This window comes from Megascapheus bottae, chromosome 1 (genome assembly GCF_031878675.1).
Source record: "Megascapheus bottae isolate mThoBot1 chromosome 1, mThoBot2.hap1, whole genome shotgun sequence".
NCBI classification, from domain to species: Eukaryota; Metazoa; Chordata; class Mammalia; order Rodentia; family Geomyidae; genus Megascapheus; species Megascapheus bottae.
Window position 1 is genome coordinate 73,854,819 of NC_143509.1, and position 23,572 is coordinate 73,878,390.

The window sequence follows — 23,572 nt, forward strand, 5'->3', positions numbered from 1 at the left end:
ATGGTCGAAACATATCTATCTAAAGATGAAGACTGATGGAATGGATAAAATAACCTATAACCATATGCTGCATATAAGAAACAAATATAAGGACAGTAGGCAAGTTGAAAGACAGAAGAAGATATATATGCAAAATACAGGAAAATGAGAAGGACATAGCATAATGATAAAAGGTAAATTTGTTAAGAAAACATATTAATACTTAATATAAATCCAGCAAGTATTGAAGCTCAAAACATGTAAGCAAAACTGACAGATATGAAAGAAGAAACAAACAGATCAGATATAAACTTATAGAGTGCTTTCTCAAATACTGTGAGAAGAAAATACCCCAATCCATAGCAGCAGAATACAAATTCAAATACCATGGAAAGTTTCCCAAGATAGGTTAATTATAGGTCAACAAATTAAAGAATGGAAATTGATAGACTGTATATAAAAACTTATAATGAGCACTACACTTAATAAGTGAATATGATCCTCCAGTTTGTGAATAAGACAAGGATATCAGCTCCCATCTTACTTGTTCAACATAGTGTTAGATATTTTTTTTGGCCAGTCCTAGGGCTTGAACTCTGGGCTTGAGCACTGTCCGTGGGCTTTTCTCAAGGCTAGAGCTCTACCACTTGAGCCACAACACCACTTCTGGCCTTTTCTATGTATGTGGTACTGAGGAATCGAACCCAGGTCTTCGTGCATGCTAGGCAAACATTCTACCACTAGGCCAAACTCCCAGCCCTCAAGTAGTGATCTTAAAAAATTCTGAGCTCTTTATTTCTCTATTTCTTAGCTGTGCAAATGTTGGAATACAGTCTATGTTTAGGACTATATTTCTCTATTTCCTAGAACTTCTAAATCCTGAATATAGTCTATATTTAGGCACTGTAGCTGAAGACAGGCAACATATTTTAAAAGACTTTTATGCCCAGGAGAAATATTTAAAGTATCTTGTTAATCAAATGTTCTAAATCTGAGTTCTTGATCCAAAAGATTATTTCATCTTCTCAAACCTTTTCACATACAAAATGAGGTCATTTCATATCTCTGTAGGTAGAATTAATTAGCTGTTTCCTTATACCATGATGTATTTTGGCTCCAAAAAAGAAGCCTGCTTTTCTGAAGTAAGAATATGGATTCTGTTATTTTCATTAACAGAATACTGATTGAGAAGTATGGGGATCCAATACAGACAGCTTGACTCCAGTACCCAAGACTACTGGGATTTGAGGTTAAACCGGCCTGTGCTATAGAGCCAGTGGGTAATTCAGCCTGGGAAGGGGTATCACTAAGATAGCACTGCCTGTATCTCAATTCCCTAAAGATGCTATTTAAATAAGTATATCCCAGATAGGATTGGCTGGAATTTTCCACAGGAGGAGTCAAGTACATTGTCCTTTTCCAACTGAAGGCAATAACAGCAAGTGAAAAGAGAATACTGCACATTCTTCCTTTTCTGTCAACTACTCCTTCCCCATATTAGGCACTGGGGTATGAACCCAGGGCTTTGAGCTTGCCAAGTATGTTTTATACTACTAATCCACACCACCAAACCTTTTAAACACTGGCTATATAATTTTTTTTTGAGATAAGGTCTCACTTCATGCTTAAGAATGTTCCCGGACTGCATATCTGTCTATTTTAGTCTTTACATCACTGGGTGACCTGAGTGCATCATCAAGTCTAACTTCTGTTCTGTTGAGATAGGCTCAAGAACTCTTCTGCCTGGGCTAGCCCTGAACAGATATGGGTTGAGAAGAGGTCTCATGTGTATATCCCGACTGGCCTAGAACTTGGATCCTCACAATGTCAGCCACCCAAGTAGCTAGGATTACAGATATGAGCCACAGGCACCAGGCTTATTCTTTCCTAAGAATCTAATGTTGAACTTTCCATAATGTACCTGAAGACTGCAGCTACCTGCTTTCAAAAAATCTCTTCTTTTTAGGGCCTTGAAACATCCTGGCTATGGGATCATATAGTCCTTATTTACAGGTTTACAAGATGAATAGTTAACCACAGTATGTTAACATGACTGTTTTCACTCAGAATTTCCCTTTGTCACCTACCTTCTAAAGAGTGGTATGGGGAAGACTGCAGATATTTTGTGGAAGCAGTTAAAGCAGTCTGCTTGAAATACTTTTAGTTTGAGTTTAATGGAATAATTATGTGTTTTGCAATTACTTCTGGCTGCAGTTAAATTACTGCTAGCTGTTTTCCTGCAAGAATATCCATATCATTCTATGCTAATGCACCAGCATTCTGACACAGAGGGGCAGTGTTTGTAGCTGTAGATAATGACATGAATGTGCTTGTGGCACTGGGAGAACTATGTGGAGTAGTGGAGGAGAAATCAAGTTTGGAATGTATGAAACCTGAAACTAATCAGTGGAAAATTCTTCCAGTCATCATAAACATAAAACTGTAAGCAGACCATTAGGTCTACATTTTTGCTATTCAAAATGGAATTGAATGGAAGGTCTTTCTTGCAGTAATATAGTAGATCGTTCATTGTATGTAATTATAAAGAATGCTTTTTTTTCCTTATTGATGAGGAAGAGTAAAACTTACCAAATTCCCGTGGCAGCACCTTTCTTTGTCTTTGTTTTTTTCTTTCTTTCCCTCCCTCCTTTTTTTTTTTTTTGCCAGTCCCAGGGCTCGAACTTAGGACTGAGCACTACCCTTGGGCTTTCTCAAGGCTAGAGCTCTATCACTGGAGCCACAGTACCACTTCCAGCCTTTTCTATATATATGATATCAAGGAATTGAACCAGGGTCTTCGTGCATGGTAGGCAAGCACTTTTACCACTAGGCCAAACTCTGGGCCCCACATTTATTTCTTTATTCAAAATAACTGCTTGGCCTGTGCCTGAATTACATCATTTGGGAGACGGAGGCAGAAAGAATACAAGTTTGAAGACTGCTTGGGGTACACGGTAGGAGTGTCTCAAAACACAAATATAGAAACAAAAACCACTGTAACATCTTTCATAGATAATTTTGATAATTCTAAGCTTACTTTCAACATTAACCTTGCATCAGAATACTCTGATTACAATTTGTTTTGTTATATTCTATGAGGTCTACTTATTGCTTTATTGTTAAGTCATAAGTCTTAAATGTTATAAAATGCTTTTGTTTTTGCATGTACTGATGTTAACATAGATTTTTCTCTTACATGATATGGTGATATAAAAACAAGTTGTCTACATGAAGAAATGCTCAACATCTCTAGCCATAAAAGAAATGTAAAACAAAGCAACTTTGAGATTCCACTTCACTCCAGTTAGAACGGCCATTATCAAGAAATCTAGTAACAACAGATGCTGGCAGGGATTTGGCCAGAAGGGATCACTACTACACTGTTGGTGGGAGTGTAAACTCCTTCAAACACTATGGAAAGCAGTATGGTGATTCCTCCTGTGACCCAGCAATCCCACTCCTTGGCATTTACCCAAATGTCCAGAAACAAGGACATACTAAAGCCACTAGCACAACAATGTTCATTGCAGCATTATTTACCATAGCTAAACCCAGATATCCCTCAGTAGATGACTGGATCAAGAAGATATGGTACTTTTACACAATGGAATTCTATGCTGACATCAGAAAGAATGACATCACCCTATTTGTAAGGAAATAGAAAGACTTGGAAAAAATAATATTAACGGAAGGAAGCCAGACCCAAAGTAACATAGGTTCAATGGCCTCCCTCATTTGGAATAATCAGTACACATCGAGGATTCTTCTAGCAGAGGATCACAGTAGCTCAAAAGCCATGTAGATATGGTTATTTAAGACTAAACAAAATGAAGTCTAGAACACGGAAACAAGAGGTTTATCTTTGTGATTGTTGTTCTCAATGTACTATGTGCAGTTATTTCTTTTCTCTTTTTTTCTTCTTAAGGTTAATGTCATGTGGTTCTTGTATCTGACTTTGTTACCTGGTGTATCGTACATACGTTTATTTGAAACAGGGAAGGGAAGGGGTAAAACAAGACGACTGGGAGGACAGGGGAGAGGAAGGGAGACAAAAACATGAGAAGAGGTATCAATGTTCCAGAAATAATGTATCCAATGTAATTGTAACCCCTCTATACATTATCCTGACCAGAAAATAAAATAAAACAAGTTATCTAGTGTTAAATCAATGTTGTTATTCTTAGGATAAACAATAAGAAATGCATCAGTGTTCAAAAGTTAGAAATGACACATTCCCCCCCCCCCCTATTTTGCCTAGGCCTCTTTGGGGTTTTTCATAAAGCCCAAGGAAACATCTCATTTTTTATTCTGCAATACATTTGTATGCAGTTGAGATTATTTGTTCCTTGAGATCTGGTAAAAAAAAAATAAATCTGTCAGTAAACCCAGCAAAGAATAGCATTTTGGGGATATATTTTTAAAGAGTGCTTTCATTTCTAATGTTTAAGTGATTCATGATTCTTTCTTATTTGTTCTTAATGCAGTTCTGATAATTATAGGCAATTCATTTCATGTAATTTCTCAAATTTATTGAACAAATCTGGTACCATATCTCCTTTTTTATTTTCTCCAATCTATTTTTGTTGCTAGATTTTTTTTCTTCTTAAAATAGGCACTTCCTTTATAGGTAGTTTCTATTGCACATTTTATATTAGATGATTACATTTTTAAAGTTTTTTTTTTTACTTTTTTTTGCAGCTGAGACATTTAGCCCATTGCATTTTTAATTTTTTTCTGATATAAACATTAAGGTAACATGTTACAGTAAGCTGAATACCATATGTTATAATATTCACACCTTTTGATTATCACTTAATTTCAAATTTTTTAAAGTTTCTGTAATAATCATCTTGGATGGTTCTAATAAGATACTATTGACTGGGTGGCTTAAATAATAGGAATTTGTTTTCTTATGGTTCTGGAGGCTAGAAATCAGGATAGACAGAGAATAGGGGAGGGGAGGAGAGTGGGAAGGAAGAGGGAAAGAGAGAAAGAAGAAGAGAAACTATATGTGAGTTTTCTGGGATGTATTCTTAAACAGGCACAAGTCAAAGGACTACTTTCAGGACCCCATCTAACTTTTAACCTCACAAATGCCATCACATACATGATATTTTTTTTTGGGTGGAAGGGAAATATAAAAATTTAGTCTATAATAGTTCCCCTTATAATTTTTCTTTGATCCATGAATAATTTAGAGGCATAGTCTTTTTAAAAAAATTGCATTTTATTGTCAGTATAATGTGTAGAGGGGTTACAGTTACATTGGTAAGGTAGTGGGTACATTACTTCTTGAACCATGATACCCCTTCTCATGTTTTTGTCCCCCTTTCCCTCCTCCTTCCTCTCCCAGTCATCTTGTTTTCCCCCTTCCCTTCCCTGTTTCAAATAAACAAACAAGTGTATATACAGTATACCAGTATACCAGATATATGGTTAATCATGAGATTAACCATAAGTGGGGGAGAAGAAAGAGAAAAGAAATGTGATAACTTCACATAGTACATTAAGAACAGCAATCACAAAGGCAAACCTCTTATTTCATTAACCTAGAGTTCATTTTGTTTAGACTCATCCTGTAGCACAATAGCTTTTGAGCTATTGTGATCCTCTGTTAGGAGAATCCTAGATGTTTATTAATTATTACAAATGAGGGAAACCATGGAGCCTATGTTCCTTTGGGACTGGCTTTCTTCAGTTAATATGATTTTTTTCTAAGTCTTTCCATTTCTTTATGAGTGGGGTGATGCCATTCTTTCTGATGGCAGCATAAAATTACATTGTGTATAAATGCCACATCTTGTTGATCCAATCATCTACTGAGGGGCATCTGGGTTGGTTCCATATCTTTGCTATAGTAAATAACGCTGCGATGAACATTGTTGTGCTAGTAGATTCAGTATGTCCTTGTTTCTGGACATTTGGGTAAATGCCAAGGAGTGGGATTGCTGGGTTATAGGGAGCTCCATGTTTAGTTTTTTGAGGAATCACCACACTGCTTTCTAGAGTGGTTGAACAAGTTTACATTCCCACCAACAGTATAGTAGCTATTCCTCCTGGCTATATCCCTGCCAGCATCTGTTAAACTTTCCTCTTTAAAGCTATTATTTGTTTGCTTTGGCTTTAGAAATAAAAGGCCTATATGCCAATTTGCTGTTAGGTGTTAAGACATGCTTCATTGTGTTGAGCAGGAATCATCACAGTGTTTCAGGGAAAAAACAAACAACTCCTCCCAAAATATTTATTACTTTTTTGTTGTTGGTCATGAATTCTGTGCCTGAACTCTTCAGCTCAAGGCTATGCCCCTACTTCTGGAGCCACAGCCCAAGCTGTAGTCAATTGGAGATAAATCGTCTCATGGTCTTTAGTGTCTGGGCTAGCTTTGAACCACAGTTCTTAGATCTCAGCCTCTTGAGTAGCTAGGATTACAGGTGTGAGCCACTATGCCTGGCTCACCCAAAGTATTTTTACTCACCTCTACTGTTGTGGTAATAATAGTATAAATAAACAAGTGTAGCTGTATCCTGCTAAACTATATTTATAGTAACTTATTCTGGCTGGACTTTGTCTATAGGCCAGAATTTAGCAAACACTAGTGTGGTATATAATTTTTAAAAATACTTTTTCAACTCTGCAGATGCCCTACTGCAGATGAATGGATACAGAAAATGTGGTATATATAGTGAATATATATAATGGAATTCTATATAACGAACAGACAAGATAAAATAATGGCATTTGCAGGGAAGTGGATGAATCTAGAGTGAATCATGTTGAGGAGATAAGTCAAGAACTAAGGAACAAAAGGTGCATGGTATCCTTAATATGTGGCTATTAGACCCAAAGAGTACAAGAGCGAGGACTCAATATTTGCATACCCAATGCTATGGACATGGTAATGAAATATAAACATAACAATATAGACATAAAAACCTATGACTCTATAGACATAATGTTTTATTTCATAAATTAATATGTTTCTATGACATACAAACCCTTAGCTTAATTTGCATTAAGCTCTAAAAACTAAGTGCCAGTGATTGTATATAGAGATTCCCTTCTTAAACACTTGTTTGTAAAACTTGTCATTGAAAATATGATGTCAGGGGCTGGGAGTTTGGCCTAGTGGTAGAGTGCTTGCCTAGCATGCACGAGGACCCGGGTTCAATTCCTCGGCACCACATACATAGAAAAAAAAAAAGCCGGAAGTGGTGCTGAGGCTCAAGTGGTAGAGCTCTAGCCTTGAGAAAATCCAAGGACAGTGCTCAGGCCCTGAGCTCAAGCCCAGGACTGGCAAAAAAAAAAAAAAAAAAAAAAAAAAGAAAATATGATGTAAAAATCAATGTTAACAAATCCTTTAATAAAAGAGAAAAAATATTTTTTCAAGTATTAAAAATAAGATTTAAAAATTTTTTTTGAAAATAACTGGTTTTATTTTTGTTTTTGTTTTTTTTTTTAAGATAGGCTCTCACTACAAACAACAGGTTGGCCTCAAATTCACTGAAGTGTTTGGCTGGGCCTTGAACTCAGGATCCTCCTACTTCAGCATCCTGAGTATTAGCAAACGTTTTTCAAATGGGCTCTATGCTTATGAATTAATATTTTACCTACTAATTATTGACATGTGTATTCGCATCTCCTGATCTCGTTAACTTTTTCCATGTTTTCTAGTAATTCAACCAAATTTTATATATTCCATAATTATATTAGGCACTTATAATGTTCAGTGCTATTATTGCTTCCTATTGAACTATTCCTTTTTATCATTATATTCTGACACTTAAAAATTCACCTTAAGCCATTTATTTGTTTAGTTGAAATAGAAGAGCGAATAAGATGTTTGAGAAGGGGTGGGGGAAGGAAAGGGGAACAACTACATGAGAAGGGGTATCAATGTTCAAGAATGTAACTGTAACTGTTCTATACATTACCCAAATTATAAAATATAATAAAAATTCATCTTAATTTAGTTAAATTTTATTTGGGGGTGGTGGATCAGTTATATTTCTAGCCATGTTCAGCTGTTCTCTGGAAAAGCTGTATTATACAAACTGAAGATACAGTCTACAGTGTTTGGCTAAACTTACTCATCCCTAGGAGCCAGAATGTTTTATTTGGCCGAGAGAACCAGGGCTGAGAACTACTCTTCAGGAACCATGTTCCCAGCTCATTAAGAGACTCCCACTAGCATCACTAAAAAAGCACATAATTCCCACATTGCCAAACAGGATCCTGAGGCTAAGCCCTGTGAAAGCCGCAAGCCACATTAGCAGAACAGATCACAGGGAGCAAGAGAAAGACAAGGTAGCAAGAAACAGAGTTGAGGAAGATGAAGCCCTCATCTCAGACTTCCTCTATTAAGAGAGCTTGTGCAGTGAAGGAAGTGCGATTTGTTTTCAAACCATGTGAAACAATATTGTGAAACAATTAGTACAGATATGCTATGACGAAACCAGAAAGTTCTATAATCAATCAGGCCATCCCAGGAAAAAAAAATCACCCTGTCTGTGAGCGCATCTCTCACTTATTCTGATGTCTAGTCTTCCTTTCAATTCTTTCCACATCTTATTTTCTATCAGTATTGCTCCTTCTTGCCAAAATTCAATTCAAGTTTCAACTCCCCTGTTAGACCACCTGAAATCAGAACAAGACTTTGGGCTACACAGTAGCAAACAGTTGTAACTTTCAATGAAAAAGAAAAACAGCTGTTAGAAAAGACACAGCTAGCCAGGTGGCTCACACTTGTAATTGTAGCTACTTAGGAAGCTGAGATCTGAGGATCAAGGTTCAAAGCCAGCCCGGGCACAAAAGGACCTGAGACTCTTATTAACCTCTAGAAAATGGGAAGTGGTGCTTGGCCCAAGGGTAGGGTGGATGCCTTGAGTTGAAGTGCTCAGGGACAGCACCCAGGTTGAGTTCAAGCCCTATGAAAAATGAAGATTCAGTGAAGGAGATGGCAGAAAGACCAACACATTCGAGCCCAGTATGTTATGCCAATGCAGGGCGCACATTTCAGCTCTCAAAATCTTCTATAGGCTTACAGGGCCAGGGGTTGATCAGTTTTTAACTCTAGTGAGGCTTGTGCCACTTCACTTATGTTTGTTTCCTGTTCCTGGCTCATATCTTTTCTTTTTTGCTTTTTTACTTTCTTATACAGAGCAAGAAATTGGATGTGATCTAACCTCTATTTCTCAAGGGCCTTGAGATCTCATTTTTCTAAAAGGTTTAACCAAATAAATGCTTCTGACTTAGTCCCTGTGAGTTGGCTCAGCATTCTGATCTGGAATGGGAAGGGTGATTCCTTTCCTCTTCTTATTTTGCCATCTCTCATGGTAACAGCCACAATTCAATCTACACAATACTGCTGTTTTTATAACCTAGGATGTTCCTAGCAAGGGGTCTAGAGTTTTGCTTACTAAATACCCTGCCTGTTCCCACAGGAAACCTTAACAACAGAATATTTGGGACATGATGGCAAAGTATGAAGTACAACTATGGTCTTGTGGCTTGAATTCTGGGCCTGGATGCTGTCCCTGAGCTTTTGGGCTTAAGGCTAGCGCTCTACCACTAGTACCAGAGCTCCACTTTGTGTGTGTGTGTGTGTGTGTGTGTGTGTGTGTGTGTGTGTGTGTGTGTGTGTGTGTGTGTGTGTGTGTGTGTGCCAATCCTGGGCTTGAGCTCAGGGCCTGAGCACTGTCCTTTCCTTGGACTTTCACAAGGCTAGAGCTCCACCACTTGAACCTCAGCACCACTTCTGGCTTTTTTTTCTGTGTATGTGGTACTGAGGAATTGAACCCGGATCTTCATGCATGCTAAGCAACCCCCTCTACCACTGGGCCAAACTCCCGGCCTCAGTGCTCCACTTTTGCTGTTTTTTTTTTTCTTTCTTTGCCAGTCCTGGGCTTGAGCTCAGGTCCTGACCACTGTCCTTAGACTTTCTCAAGGCTAGAGCTCTACCACTTGAGCCTCAGCACCACTTCCGGATTTTTTCTATGTATGTGGTACCGAGGAATCTAATCCAGGTCTTTGTGCATGCTAGGCAAGCACTCTACCACTAACTAGGCCAAACTCCTCCCGGCCGCTTGCCTTTCTTTTTTTATGTGTGTGGTTAACTGGAGATAAAGAGTTTCATGGACTTTTCTGCCTGGGCTGGCTTGGAACCACGATCCTCAAATCTCAGCTTCCCATCTTTCCCCGCAAGAGATTCTTTGAAGAGTTCCATGATAACCATTTCCCAAGTGAAGGAATAGAAACACATTCTCAGGCTTGTTTGTTAAACACTGATCTTTCCAGAACACCTTTTAATAGTTCTCTGAACAGTGCACTATGTGTTCATTTTAGAAGTGGCAATAGAGAAGAATGATAGAAGAGGATCTAAGAAGCTTAACTTTTAGTTCTAACTTTTGTGATGTTGGGAAAATCCCTTACTTTATTCTACAGTGTTCTCATGTGCGGACTGATGAAGTCATACTGCTATGATTTATGATTCTCTTCTGGTTTAGGCCAAATTCTCTTAGAATGCTGTACATCCTGGACTTGTCAAAATTTCCAGAGTGTGGTGGAATGGTTAAGTAGAGGGATAGGTTAACATTTAAAAATATATAGGTGAACATGGCCCATTATGTGGGTGTATGAGTTACATAATTTCCCCTGAACAGAAATTTCATGATAAAAAACATGTTTGAGACTGCAACCAGATTGGCCACTCTTTTGCTCTAGTTACAAAGTGTAATCCTGAGGAAAAACAGTGAAAAGTGCACTGTTCTGCTAAGACTGCCCTTTGGCCTTTACAGAGGCTCCAACTGCCTATTAGATTACTTATGCACACTCTGTTATACATCTTGCAAATCGTTAAGTGTTCACATGTCTTGCTTCAGAATGTTTAACTTACTACCCAGATATACTTCATGGAAAAACAAAACAAAACCTTAACTGCATTATAATGTAGCTTAGGACAAAGCATTTTATGATTCATCCTTGAAATTTCCTACAGATAAACACAGCTAAAGACTTAGCCTTATCTACTAATAATCAACTATATGGAAAGAGGATTTATGTTTAGAATGATATTAAAAAACCACAGCTCCGATAACTTACAGGATGCAGCAGAGACGGAGAATTTAAAATGAAAATTGTCAATACAATATGAGAACTTCTCACTTTAAAAAATGCTTTTTCCTCCCAGATATAAGACATAATGTACAAACTGCAAAGATTTCAGAAAATTACATTGTACCTGTCATCTCCATTAATAGTGATATGAAGTAAAGAAATACGAAATAAAACTTGGTCTCACTATAAAAAGACAATGTTACAATAAAGACAGTGATATGATTACATTTTTTTTGTTGTTGTTGTTGGTTGTGGGACTTGAACTTGGGCCCTGGGCTCTGTCCCTGAGCTTTTATGGTCAAGGCTAGTGCTCTACCACTTTTAGCCACAGTGCTACTTTTGGTTTTCTGGTGGTTAACCGGAGACGAGAGTTTCAAGGATTTTCCTGCCTGAGCTGGCTTTCAATTTTGATGCTTAGATCTCAGCCTCTTGAGTATCTAGGATTATAGCCACCAGCATCTGGCTATGATTACAATTTTGTTTATTTCTACTTTTTTTCGTTCTCTGTGTATATTAGTATGTTTGTATATATGCATATGTATGCATGCAACTTCACATACTTAATTCATATTATACATACAAAGGCTTTCTCCCCTAATGTTGTATCACAAATATTTTGCCATGGCATTAAAAAGCTTTGAAAAAATTTGAATGTCTGTAAACAAATTATTGTTTGCCTACATTATGATTTTTGTTGTCTTTTTATTTTTTTCTTTTTGGCACTCTGAATATGCCTGATTAATTCTTCTGCAATCCTTAATTTGTTGTTGTTTATTTAAACAATTTTTTTTTTTAGTGGTAGTACCAGGACTTAAACCTAGGAGCTTCAGGTTCACTTGGCTTAATTGGTCAGGCTGAGATTCTACTACGCGTCCAACGTGGCTTTTTGCTGGTGAATTGGAGATGGTGTCTTACTGACTTTTTAGCCAGACTGGCTTTAAGCTGGTATCCTTTAGTTTTAAGTGTCATTACTAGCTAGGAGTACAGATGTGAGCCACCACAGCCCAGATTGCTCCTTCACTTTAAAATACTTCCTTCTCCTTTGTTTTCTGGGATACTACAGTGCTCTTTGGTCTGTCACTTCAATATTTTACATACTTCTTTCACTCACCCCTTAACAATGCTGGCATCCTTACTGGTGTTCCTCACTCGCCTCTTCTTTGGTGATTAAAAACAAAAACCAAAACAAAAAGACTTACCTGGTGATTCTTTCTCTCAGCCAGGATATGGCAATTTTTTTTTAATCAAAGGAGAAGGCAATACATGCTTTATGTAGATGGGCCAGATATTCTCTTATCACAACTTCATATTGTACAATGTGTAAAACAATTAGTATGTAAATGAGTGGGTTTGCTATACAGTTATGCATAGCAACTTTCCAGAAAAAAAAAAGTGTTCAGCCTGTAGATTGTAGTTTGTTAATTCCTCCTTTAGGTAGTCACTACAGCTCAGATATACCTTGATTAAAATACTCATAACACTGTATCTGTCATCTCCATGAGCTGGTGAGTTGGAGGGCAGGGTATCCTCTCCTCTTTGTGTATTCTGCATGCCGTATAGAATCTGGCAAACATTCTATCAACATGTGCGAGATACTGTATGAAGTAACCACCTAATATGAGCTCTAGACGTTTAAAAGTTTGTGTGCTTTAGGGAAGAGAGTCTTTCTTTTTTTTCTTTCTTTTCTTCTTTCCTTCTTTCTTTCTTTTTTTCTTTCTTTCTTCCTTTCTTTTTTTGTGAGTCTTTCAGTAGCAACCAAAACTAACTACAGACCTCATGGGCGGTACAGTACAATGAAACATCTTGTGGAATTAATCTTCCCCAAATGAGATAGGAAAATTCAGGTCCAGGAAATCCACAGTTTCAAGGACCAAGTAATATTGCAGACATCAAAATAGAGCTGTCCAGCATGATCTATAAAACAGGACACACTTTTATAGGAATTGAGAAACAGCTGTTTCCTCATTTTTGTTTTAAGAGGGGAAACAGGCTACAGGGCTCAAGGGTATATGCTAAGCATATGGAGAAAATTTATTTGCTTAGAGAAATATGACATGGGGGTGGGGCTGGAAAAGAGCTTGGTTTGTTAGAGATAATGTCCTGGTGGGTGAAATTAGGAGGATAAGAAGGATATACACAGAGTCATTCAACACTGATTAATGAGAAAGGGAGCACTAATAAACACTGGAGGAAAAAAGGGGAAAGTTAAAACTGAAAAGAACTGAATATACTCCAGGGAAGATACAGGGTATAAGATTCACATATCATTTGCAGTAATAAGGACTTTAGTGAAACAAATTTTAGATAAAAGATGACATAATATTCAATTTCTCTACATAGTGTGTAGATTAACTATTCCTTACATTACAGTGTACAAGGAATACCTGGAAACTATACAAAAGACTCCAGGGGAGAAATTTAGAGTTGTGGAATATACATAGCAATATGTAATAGACAAAGAACCATAGTTAAATGTTTCCTGTAAATTCTCATGTTTAAACTTAAATAACAGTAGTATTTCTAGTATAATTAAAATTTGCTGAATTGGAGAGTACTTTTTATGAGACTCAATATATTCTCCAAATAGCATTCTTTCTAATTTCTTAAAAATAATGAAATCAAGCCAGGCATGGTAGCTCATGCCTGTAAGCCTACCTACTCAGGAGGCTGTGATCTGAGGACCACCATTCTCAGCCAGCCTGGGCACTAAAGTCTGTGAGACTCTTATCTCCAATTAACCACCAGAAAACCAGAAGTGGTGCTGTGGCTCAAGGACGGTGCCCAGGCCTAGAGTTCAAGCCCCATGACCAACCCCCCAAAAAATCATGAAATTATTATTATGGTGAAAAAATAATCAAATATTTCTTTAAAAAGATCAAAGTTCTTCCTAGTTTCCTTTCACCCTATATTTCTCTTCCTGTTCTCTCCTAAGAATTATGAAAGCATACATTATGTGGCCACATGGCTATTATTTCATTCATCCTTCAAGTATTTAATTGGCACCTGCCATATGCATGGTCCTGGGCTACATGCCCCAAGAGGAAAAATAAATAAAATGGGATCCTTGCTCTGTGAATCTGAGGATATGGTGAGAAAGATGAGCAATGTATATCAAAACTCAATGTGAGACTTTATAGTGATGGAGAACAGATTTGAGGTCGTCAGGGGTTGTGTGTGTGTGTGTGTGTGTGTGTGTGTGTGTGTCTGCACACACTCATGTTTAAGGAAGCAGTGAGTTCCTCCCTTTCTCAAAGCAGAACTTTGTTGTTTTCTACTTTCTGAATAAAATGGTATAGGAAAATTTAGTATTAGGATAAACCTATGATTTCATTAAGACTGCTTTTTGTGGTTTATAATAATATTAATAATATTTATAATAATATTAAACAATGACATACAACATTTAAAAAAGAAGTACTGTTGAGTGAAAGAAGATGGGCAAGGTGACTATTTGTAAGCTTGCTACAGTAGAAGAGTTACCCCCAACCTCCACCATGGTACAGGAATAAATACATCTTCACAGAAATATTTTAAGTTATTTTGTAAGTTGTTTTAATTCGGTGATTAGGGTTTGGTGGAAAATATTAACATGAACATTTGTATCATAAATTCTTCATGGTGGCTCTTTTAAATATAGGAAAGCATTCTTCCTTTTCTACGTTGAACATCTTGTTGCATTCAGGCACCAGTATAGAGTTTATTTATATTGGCAATTTTATAGCTTCCTCACTCAATCTTACAGTTTTTCTAACGTTTATGCCAAAGAATAGACACAGCTTTTTTTCCCTTATAACTTATTATGCAGAACAAAAATCCAAGTCGGGATGTCCCTTTCAACCATAGGAAGAGTCTGGGGCCACTGACCCAGAGACAGGACAAGCCCAGAAATTTAAAACAAAACAAAACAAAATAAAAAACAACAATCTGGCGGAAAGGCAGAGACAAGTGGAAACTTCTAAGGCAGCACACACCTAAGGTGCCATGTCATAGGAAGTTAATTCTCTGAGGTCAGTGATTCGTGTCGTGTTACAGCCCAAGCATAATTCTGCCTGCTAATTAGTTGATCCATTACAACATTTATGCTTAGAAATGATTTTAAGGGTGACCTTGGGGCAGATGGAAGGAAGTGGACAGCCTGAGAACCAGAAAACTTCTTCCTTTTACAAACAGACATGTCTCTCAGGCCCCTGACTGAAATAATAATAATTATTATTATTGTTATTTTGCCTAAGTGAGAGATCAGATGTATTACACTCTTCCTTTGTAGGAAAATGGGTACCTGAGATCACACAGCTCTTTAGCAAATTGAAAAAGATGACTGAGACAATCAATTGCTTTAATGTTCTGTCATGAGAAGTACTTAAATAAGATAGTAACAAAAACATCCTCCATAGAGAAAGAGGAAGAAGCTATGCTTGAATCATGTAGGTTTGCATTTTGTGGAGTTCTGGAGACTTAAGCTCTCCCTGAGATGCTAATAGGGAATGGCAATTGCCAGAGGGAATGATGAGACAATGTAAGTATGAATGGGAGGAACTCTAATACACTGAGTAAGTTAGGATAAGCAGTACCTAAGGAAGTGTGCAGGAGGAGCTGGTGGGGGTTAGGAAGAGGGAGCAAATATGGGAAACTGAAAGCTAGTACCTGGGAACTTGATGCTGTATATATCTAACCAGTTTACAAACTATGGCTATCATAACGAAAAAGAACAGTGACACTTGCAGACTGACTGCTCTGTGCTAACACTGACCTAAAGGCCTATGTCCACTTCCACAAGGAAGTGCACTCTTCCTTTCTACATCAGCCTCGGGTGCCTTTGCCATTTGGTGTGTATTCCTCCTTCTTAGTTGAGGATACTGCTACCTGTACAATAACATTGCCTGTTTTCTCGTGTGATGTTTTTACTTATCATTCTTATTTCTGTCCCCAAATCTACTCACTGCGAAAGCAGAGAAGGGAAAGACTGATGCCTGTGGCTGGAGTTTAATGACCAGAAACCAGACATGTCACATGTAATTAAAATCACTCTAGTGTTGGTGACAGAGTTAAGACAGTTGAAAAAATAGTTACTATTCCAACTTCCAATTTTCAGGTTATTGTTGGGGCTGAAATTTCTCTCACCTCAAGAGTTTTTATTTTGGAAAATTTCCAAAGCACACTTTTAGCCATATTTGAGTAATTGAAACATGAAAAAAAATTATGATGTTTTCAGCCACATTAAATTGTAACCAGATGCTCTTAGTAAAACCTTTATGCATATACACATCACCTTTTATTCTGCTGGAGTTATTTTATTCACGGCTCCCCACTCAAACGGTATCCATCAGACCAAAAATATTAGTGCTTTTAAGAGATATCATAACCCACATCCAGAAAGGAAAGGATCCCACTGGCCTTAAGACCACTGGGAATCCAAGAACAATCAATTTAACCAAATTTATTGAATGGCTTTTAAGAAAAGTGGAAAGTTGGTAATAAATTTAATCAACCTGAAAAGTGAAAATGACCTAAGGTCTAGAATTCTCATACAAGGTGCTGAGCCCATTCCCTCAGCATCTCAGTATCTCTGTTAGTATTTTCCTAAGTGACTCACCTGTGTGGCTAAAGTGTTTGTGGTACCTTCTATAAAGGGAAGACAGCTTTGCTAATTGAGAAAAATCAGTGTAAAGAACAATTAGGGTTGGGAGCACGGCCTGGTGGTAGAGCGCTCGCCTCGTATGCACAAACCCATGTGTTTGTTGCTCAGTACTGCATATATAGAAAAAGCCAGAAATAGTGCTGTGGCGCAAGTGGTAGAGAACTAGCCTTGAGAAAGACCAAGGACAGTGCTCAGACCCTGACTTCTAGCTACAGGACTGGCCAAAAAAAAAAAAAAATCATGAATTCCCACGAATTGTCACTATCCTTGGGACAACACCGTCCCCACACTCACTTTGATCTCTTATATTCTCTAAAGGAGAGAGGAGAGCTGAAAAGATGATGATAAGGATGATAATTTCTTGGTGGCAGTATATGGGTATATGGAACACATTCTAGGCAAGCATTGTCTAACCTTAGTCCTAAGAATTTTAAAAAATATAAACATGATCATAGGACCAGTCAGAGCATTTTCCTGTAAAATTGTGGCAACCATTCACAGCACTATCAGAGTTGTAATTATTCGATTAATTGACCACTGTTATTTCAGTCCTTCCAGATACCTTAAATTCCAAGATGGCTGGGATCATTCATTACATTTGTTTTTTATTTTAATTAATTAACTTTTTTTTTGTCAGTCCTGGGCCTTGAACTCAGGGCCTGGGTATTGTCCTTGAGCTTTCTCAAGGCTAGAGCTCTACCACTTGAGCCACAGCACATGTGTATGTGGTACCCAGGAATCGAACCCGGGTCTTGGTGCATGCTAAGCAAGCACTTTACCACTAGGCCAAACTCCCGGCCCAATACTTCTGCTTTTGTAAAAGTATATCATTAGTGTTCAGGATGATGTCTGGAAACAGCAACTTTGAAAATTTGTAAATCGGAATGATGTGAATACAATCACAAACAAATAAATGTTAAAGGACAAAAGAATGTTTTATGTTTTACTACATGACAGGTTTTTCATGTATTTGTTCTTTTTTTAGCAAGGACCACCCTCGATGAACTTAAGAGGCCAAAAGGATGGAGGCGTGATGTATGGATACAGTTAGCAAAGTTGAAAAGAGTTGCTTTAAAGCACCAGGTCTGGCACGCAATGTACTTCGAATGGGGGCAGTGGTCATGCTTTCTTATTTAAAGATATTTGTGGTTAAGAGCAAAGTTGCTATTACCTAGGTGGCACGGTGTTCCTTAATGTAAGGAAAATTATAAAGTACTGAAAGTTCAGAACCAGAACACTAAGAAGGGAAAGCACAATGTATTCCTGGGAACTACTGTGTAGCTGGTGGAAGGGGGAATATTTTTGTCACTTTGCCATGTGGTTCTGGATTTGGCTGCCAAAGAATGGTACCTTGGACCCAGTCTCTGACTCCCAGTGATGCCCAGGGGCTAAAATTCATATTAAATCTTTAGATTAGGTCTTTTCTGGTTTGGGGCCAGCAAAACCAAGTCTGGCAGATTAGCAGGAATCCAGCCACTTGACAGGGAGGTCTAGAACTGTCTTACTTATGTTAAAGCTCTCTGGAGGGACCTCAGAGTAGGCATTCAGTACTTTACAGGATGAAAAGCAGCCTTTCTCCAATCATCTCCACATTGCTCAGGCCTGAGTACCAAACTTTTCTTGTGTTTTCCGCAGTGTATTTAAAGTTTATTAAGTCCCTGTTTCTTAACAATCCAGGCAGCTCACCTGAAATCACCAGCCTCCTTTCAATGTTGAAATACCCCACTGGCAATGTATGACACAGGCCCTCTTTATGAGAAGAGCCTCTACTTCTGAGGTGGCCCACATGCTTCATCAGAAAACATGCTACAGGAAAACCCTACTTGAATCAGAGCCTAATGATAACCTTGCTTACATCCAGAGGTCACTGTGGACAGGCTAGAACTGAAATGGCTGCTTTAAGGCTTTCTGTCAGATATAAGGCACACAGTGGTTTGAAAGTTAAAGCCAGGTCGCATAATTTTCATAAGTGAAACAAGACACTAGAATTAGATGAACTCTGAGTTCCTTTCCAATGGAAACATTCTGGAATCTTAGAAAAAAAAGGCTTTTTGGGTTCCAAAGGTTGTGGGTTTTCCCACCATTATCCTTCCCTCACTAACTTCCTGCTACAATGTCTCTAGTGGCTCCTTACTGTGTCCACAGTTCACATGAATGTTCTAGCATATAAGCAAAGACACTGGCAGCATAACTAAAGATTCCTTTGTACTCAACGCAAAGCTGGAGGCTTAGCTGTGTCCCTGAGACACAGGAGCAGCTTGCTACTGCTGAGGCTGCTGAAAGCCTTCCTGCCAGGTGTCTGTGCTCATCCGTGCCCTGTCTTACCCTTCCCTTGGCGGGGCTCCCCTTCTCCACCCTACTGTGTCCCTTCAAATATTCACAAGCACTCCGGGAAGTCACTCTGACCTCTACCAAAGGATGATCCAAACGTATCCTATTCAGCGTCAGGTTAATATGCCCAGGTCATTAAAATTAATTTTTCATAAATGCTTCTTATACTAGAGTCAGTTAATAAGGGACAGAGACAACATGATATTTTGTCTTTTAGCATCAAGGTCTAGCACAGTACATGGCATATATACGGTGAGCACTCACAGTAAATCACAAATTATTATTTTAGATATATATGCATGCTTGTCTTCTCAGTTACAAAACAAGACTTGAGCTGAAAAGTTCTTAAATTTTAAAGATACACCTCTTTATAAGATGTGTAAGTAAAAAAAATAAAACTACAATGGAATGTTTAAAAAGGGAAGGGATTAGAGGGGAAAAACACTTCTAACTCATATATTTTCCTGTTCACAAAGGAACTTATTAGCCAAGAAGAAAATATGTGTCCAATTTGAGATGCTGTTGCAATTATTTTCCCCTCCTTTTTTTTTTTTTAGCTCTTAGGGAACCAGTGCCCACTGGAAAAGGCAGATGGATGCAAAAGTAAAAAGAACTATATGGTGATAAATATCAACCAGGAGATTGAGTGATGATAGCAATGCCAAGAGAAAAATATTACATAATGTCATCAAAATAGGACACTTGAGGAATGTCTTAGAGCTGAAACAGCTGTCACCTGGTATTTTGGCATTCTACAAGTACATGAAGAAATAGCCCCTGGAAACCTGAGAGTTCAGATTATTTGCAAGAACAATTTTCAGATGTCAAGAACACATTTTGCTGATTGAAAAAAATCTTAACCTGTCTTACAATGTGTAGCTTAAGAAAACATGAAGCTCTAAAACATGTGCAGATTCCCAAACCATGAATTTTCCATGCTTTGTATTTTTACATATTCCACCCCTAAAAAGCATTCAGGAGAAGACATGTGAATACAAGTGTCAGTTTTGCTGGTGGGAAAATGTCGGTTAGGTCCAAAGATTAAAACCCTAGAATTTAGAAATGAGTGTGGGTTTAAACTGTGCTATTTACTCATAAATTCTAGATCACTGAGATGCTTTATTACAGGTCTAAGAGGTCTGTGAAGATTTACCAGTGTGGCAAGGAGGTGGGAAAGGGGCAATTTGCACTCCAGAAACTTCTCTTCTATGGGGGTGGGGGAGGAAGACAAGTATAGTAGACTACAGTAATGAAGCATTGAAGAAAGCGCAGGTAGGCCTCGAAAGACCAGGGAGAGCAATATACACTTTGTGGGTGGGGCTAGAGGGGAAAAATTGGCAGAGAGGAAAGAGGTGACACTGCCCACAAAGAAATGTTCTCACTACCTGACTTAACTGTAACCCTTTTGTACATCATCTTTATAATAACAATAAAAATTTAACTAAAAAAATTCAGCATGATGCTGTCAGAAAGAATGACATTGCCCCATTTGTAAGGAAATGGAAAGACTTAGAAAAATCATATTAAGTGAAGTAAGCCAGACTCAAAGGAACATAGGCTCCATGGTTTCCCTCATTTGTCATAATCAGTAGAAACCTTGGGCTCTCCTAGCAGAGATTTACAATAAAACAAAACCTAGATACATAAGGCCATATAATATGATGCTAAATGAAAGGACCTCCAGGATATAGAAACAAAAGCCATGTAATAAGTGATTGTTGTCTTCAATGTTATCTCTCATCTCTTTTGCTGTCCCTTGGTTATCTCATATTATTACAGTATTTTACCTTGTTAACTGATATATTGCATATATGCTTATTTGGTTATTTGAAACTGGATAGGGAAGGGGGGAAAACAAGATGCGGGCTGGGGGATGGGGGGAGGGAAATGAAGACCAAGACATGAGAAAGGGTATCAATGTATGTGAAGTAATGCACCTTTTATCTGGTGAATATAATGTAACCCTTCTATTAATTACAATAAAAATATATGGAAAAGAATTCAGCATGAGATATGGGGTTATGCTTTTCTGGATTTTTTTTCCCCCCTGAACTGAAGATCAAACTCAGGGCCTTGTACTAGCTAGCCAAGTGCTCAACCCCTGCCTGAATTGTGATTAATAAAGGGGTTACAGTTATATTCGCCAGATTCACGCACAATGATACCCCTTCTCATGTTTTTGTCCCCATTTCCTTCCCCCACCCCCTCCCCTCATCTTGTTTTCCCCCTTCCTTTTCCTTTCCTATTTGAAATAAATAAATAAACATATACGCAATATACCAGATAACAAGGTCAGCTACTGTAACAATATGAGAATAACCAAGGGGCAAAAAACATAAGAAATAACAGTACACTAAGAACAACAATCACACATTATAAAGCTCTACACTGGGCTACATTCTTGGCCCAAGAAAATATTTTTAAATGTGAAAAGGGAAAAGTTTGTTTTGCAACTTATCATTCTGCAACATAATAATGCAATATGATAGTAATGTTGCCTAATAGAGATAATATACAAACTGGGCATACTAAACTCTATAGTAGCCATATTAAAAAGTAAAGAGAAGGCTGGAAGCATGGCCTAGTGGTAGAGTGCTTGCCTAGCATGCACTCTGGGTTTGATTCCTTGGTACCATATACACAGAAAATACTAGAAGTGGTGCTGTGGCTCAAGTGGTAGAACACTTGCCTTGAGAAAGTCCAAGGACAATGCCCAGGCACTGAGTTCAAGCCCCAAGACTGACCTCCCCCCACAAAAAAGTAAAAAGAAATACATAGTAGTAAAGAGAAATCACTGTAATCCTTTCCGAGTACACCAGGCAGTGTCAAGGGGTATCATCACACCAGTGCAACTGCAACAATCACTACTTATCTCCAGAACTTTTGGGTCATCTGAAATAAAACTATTCCCATTAATCAACACTCCTCATTCTTTGCCATCACTCTAGCCCTTGGAAACTTTACTGTTACTGTGGATTTGAAATTGCTATGTGACTCATGGAAGTAGACTTGTATTTTCCTTTGGTAACTAGCCTATTTCACTTAACATAAGGTCTTCATGATTCATTTATATAGTGGCATGGATTGGACTTCTTTCATTTTTTTTGTGGTAGGACAGTGTTGTAAAGTCAACTGGTACACTGAAAAAATTAAATTAACTCTTCAAATTTTAGCAATCTATAGAGTATGGAAATTTTCTAACACCTGAGAAATAGAAATCAAAACCTTGAACATCATACATTAGATATTGCTCTAGTTTGTTTTTCTTTTCTTTCTATTTTTTTTTTTTTAGCATTTTACCCTCCTACCTTCTGTAACACTAAATAGAACAGACAGCATTTGAGTTTACAGAACAACACAGCGTTAATAACAGCGAATGTCTATGTTCAGTGCCTTGGGTTATAGCTGTCAAAGGAGGGGTCATGCCCTTGTAACTTAAATCTCAAACAAGGCTTCAATCAGTACATGCTTCAGGGTACAAAATGAGGTTCAGTTGAATGCCCATCTGGGCATCTGCTCCTAAGATGCTGTTTGTTTATGGTTCACGGTGAATCTGGGGTAGCAACATGGCAGAGAAGAGGACCCAGGTTGAGCCTGGGAGGTTTCTACCCTAAGCCAAAGATGTGCACATGAATTTGAAATAGCCCAAGAGAGTGTTTCAGACTTGGCTGCCAAAGACTGGTGTCCTGTAATCTAGAGAGCAGCTGCTGGGCACAGGCATGCAAACACGACACACAGTCTCTCTCACACACACACATACACACAGACATGCTCACAGAACCAGTACCTGTCACTACTTGTCCGCGGTGGGCAGACAGACTCTTACTTTTACGCCTCATTGTGCAGCTCTGTCCAAGGAGACCCTTTCTTCGGTGGAGACTGGAGAGCTATATAGGGTGAGGCTTTCGTCAAGGTCGCCTGTGTTCAGAGTATGAAGGACACTGCCCGGCGAGGGAAGAGGGTTATATTTAGTGTTCAGGCCTGGTCAGTGTTGGGATTCCCATCGCCTCTCCTTTGCAGAACTGTCATTGACCCCTGGTTGCAAGCTCTCCATAGCTTTGAAGCCCACAAAATACAAACTGAGTGGATACTCAGAAAGAGAAAAAGAAAACTTGTTGGTTCCAGGATTCCCCTGTCAGATTTTGGCAGGAATGAGAAGACAGAACTGTCAGGTGTGACGAAGCTGAAGTACCCGCACAGTAAGTTAAACCTGCTATCATTGCAGAGAAGGGGCTTGGGGGTGCTTCTCTGTTGTTTAACACCTACTGACTGCCAACACTGTTCTCAGAAGCAGGATCTTCTGCATATTATAAAGGAAAGCAGTAAATCTCAGGTATGATTAAGAGCTTATGAGTGATGAAGAACTATCTTGACAGCAGGTAAGTTTTGCTGAATTGGTGGCAAACGAAAGAACATCAAAATGAGGATTTAAATGATAATCCTTTTAAAAGTATGGCAAATGGTCACAAGATTAAATAAAAAAGGTCTGGACAAATGACTTTCAGTGTTAGT

General features: G+C 38.2%; 1 protein-coding gene across 3 annotated transcripts in view; it reads right to left on the bottom strand.

The window, feature by feature from the left end:
- Window positions 1–23,572, bottom strand: part of Cmss1 (cms1 ribosomal small subunit homolog) — a 295,208-nt gene that overhangs the window by 36,189 nt on the left and 235,447 nt on the right. The window contains exon 1 of one of the 3 annotated variants that reach the window (XM_090347380.1): window positions 3,520–3,547. The exons of the other annotated variants lie outside the window; for them this stretch is intronic. The gene's annotated coding sequence lies outside the window, so the exon portion shown is untranslated. Of the gene's footprint in view, window positions 1–3,519; window positions 3,548–23,572 lie in introns of those variants that run through there. 3 annotated transcript variants of the gene reach the window in all.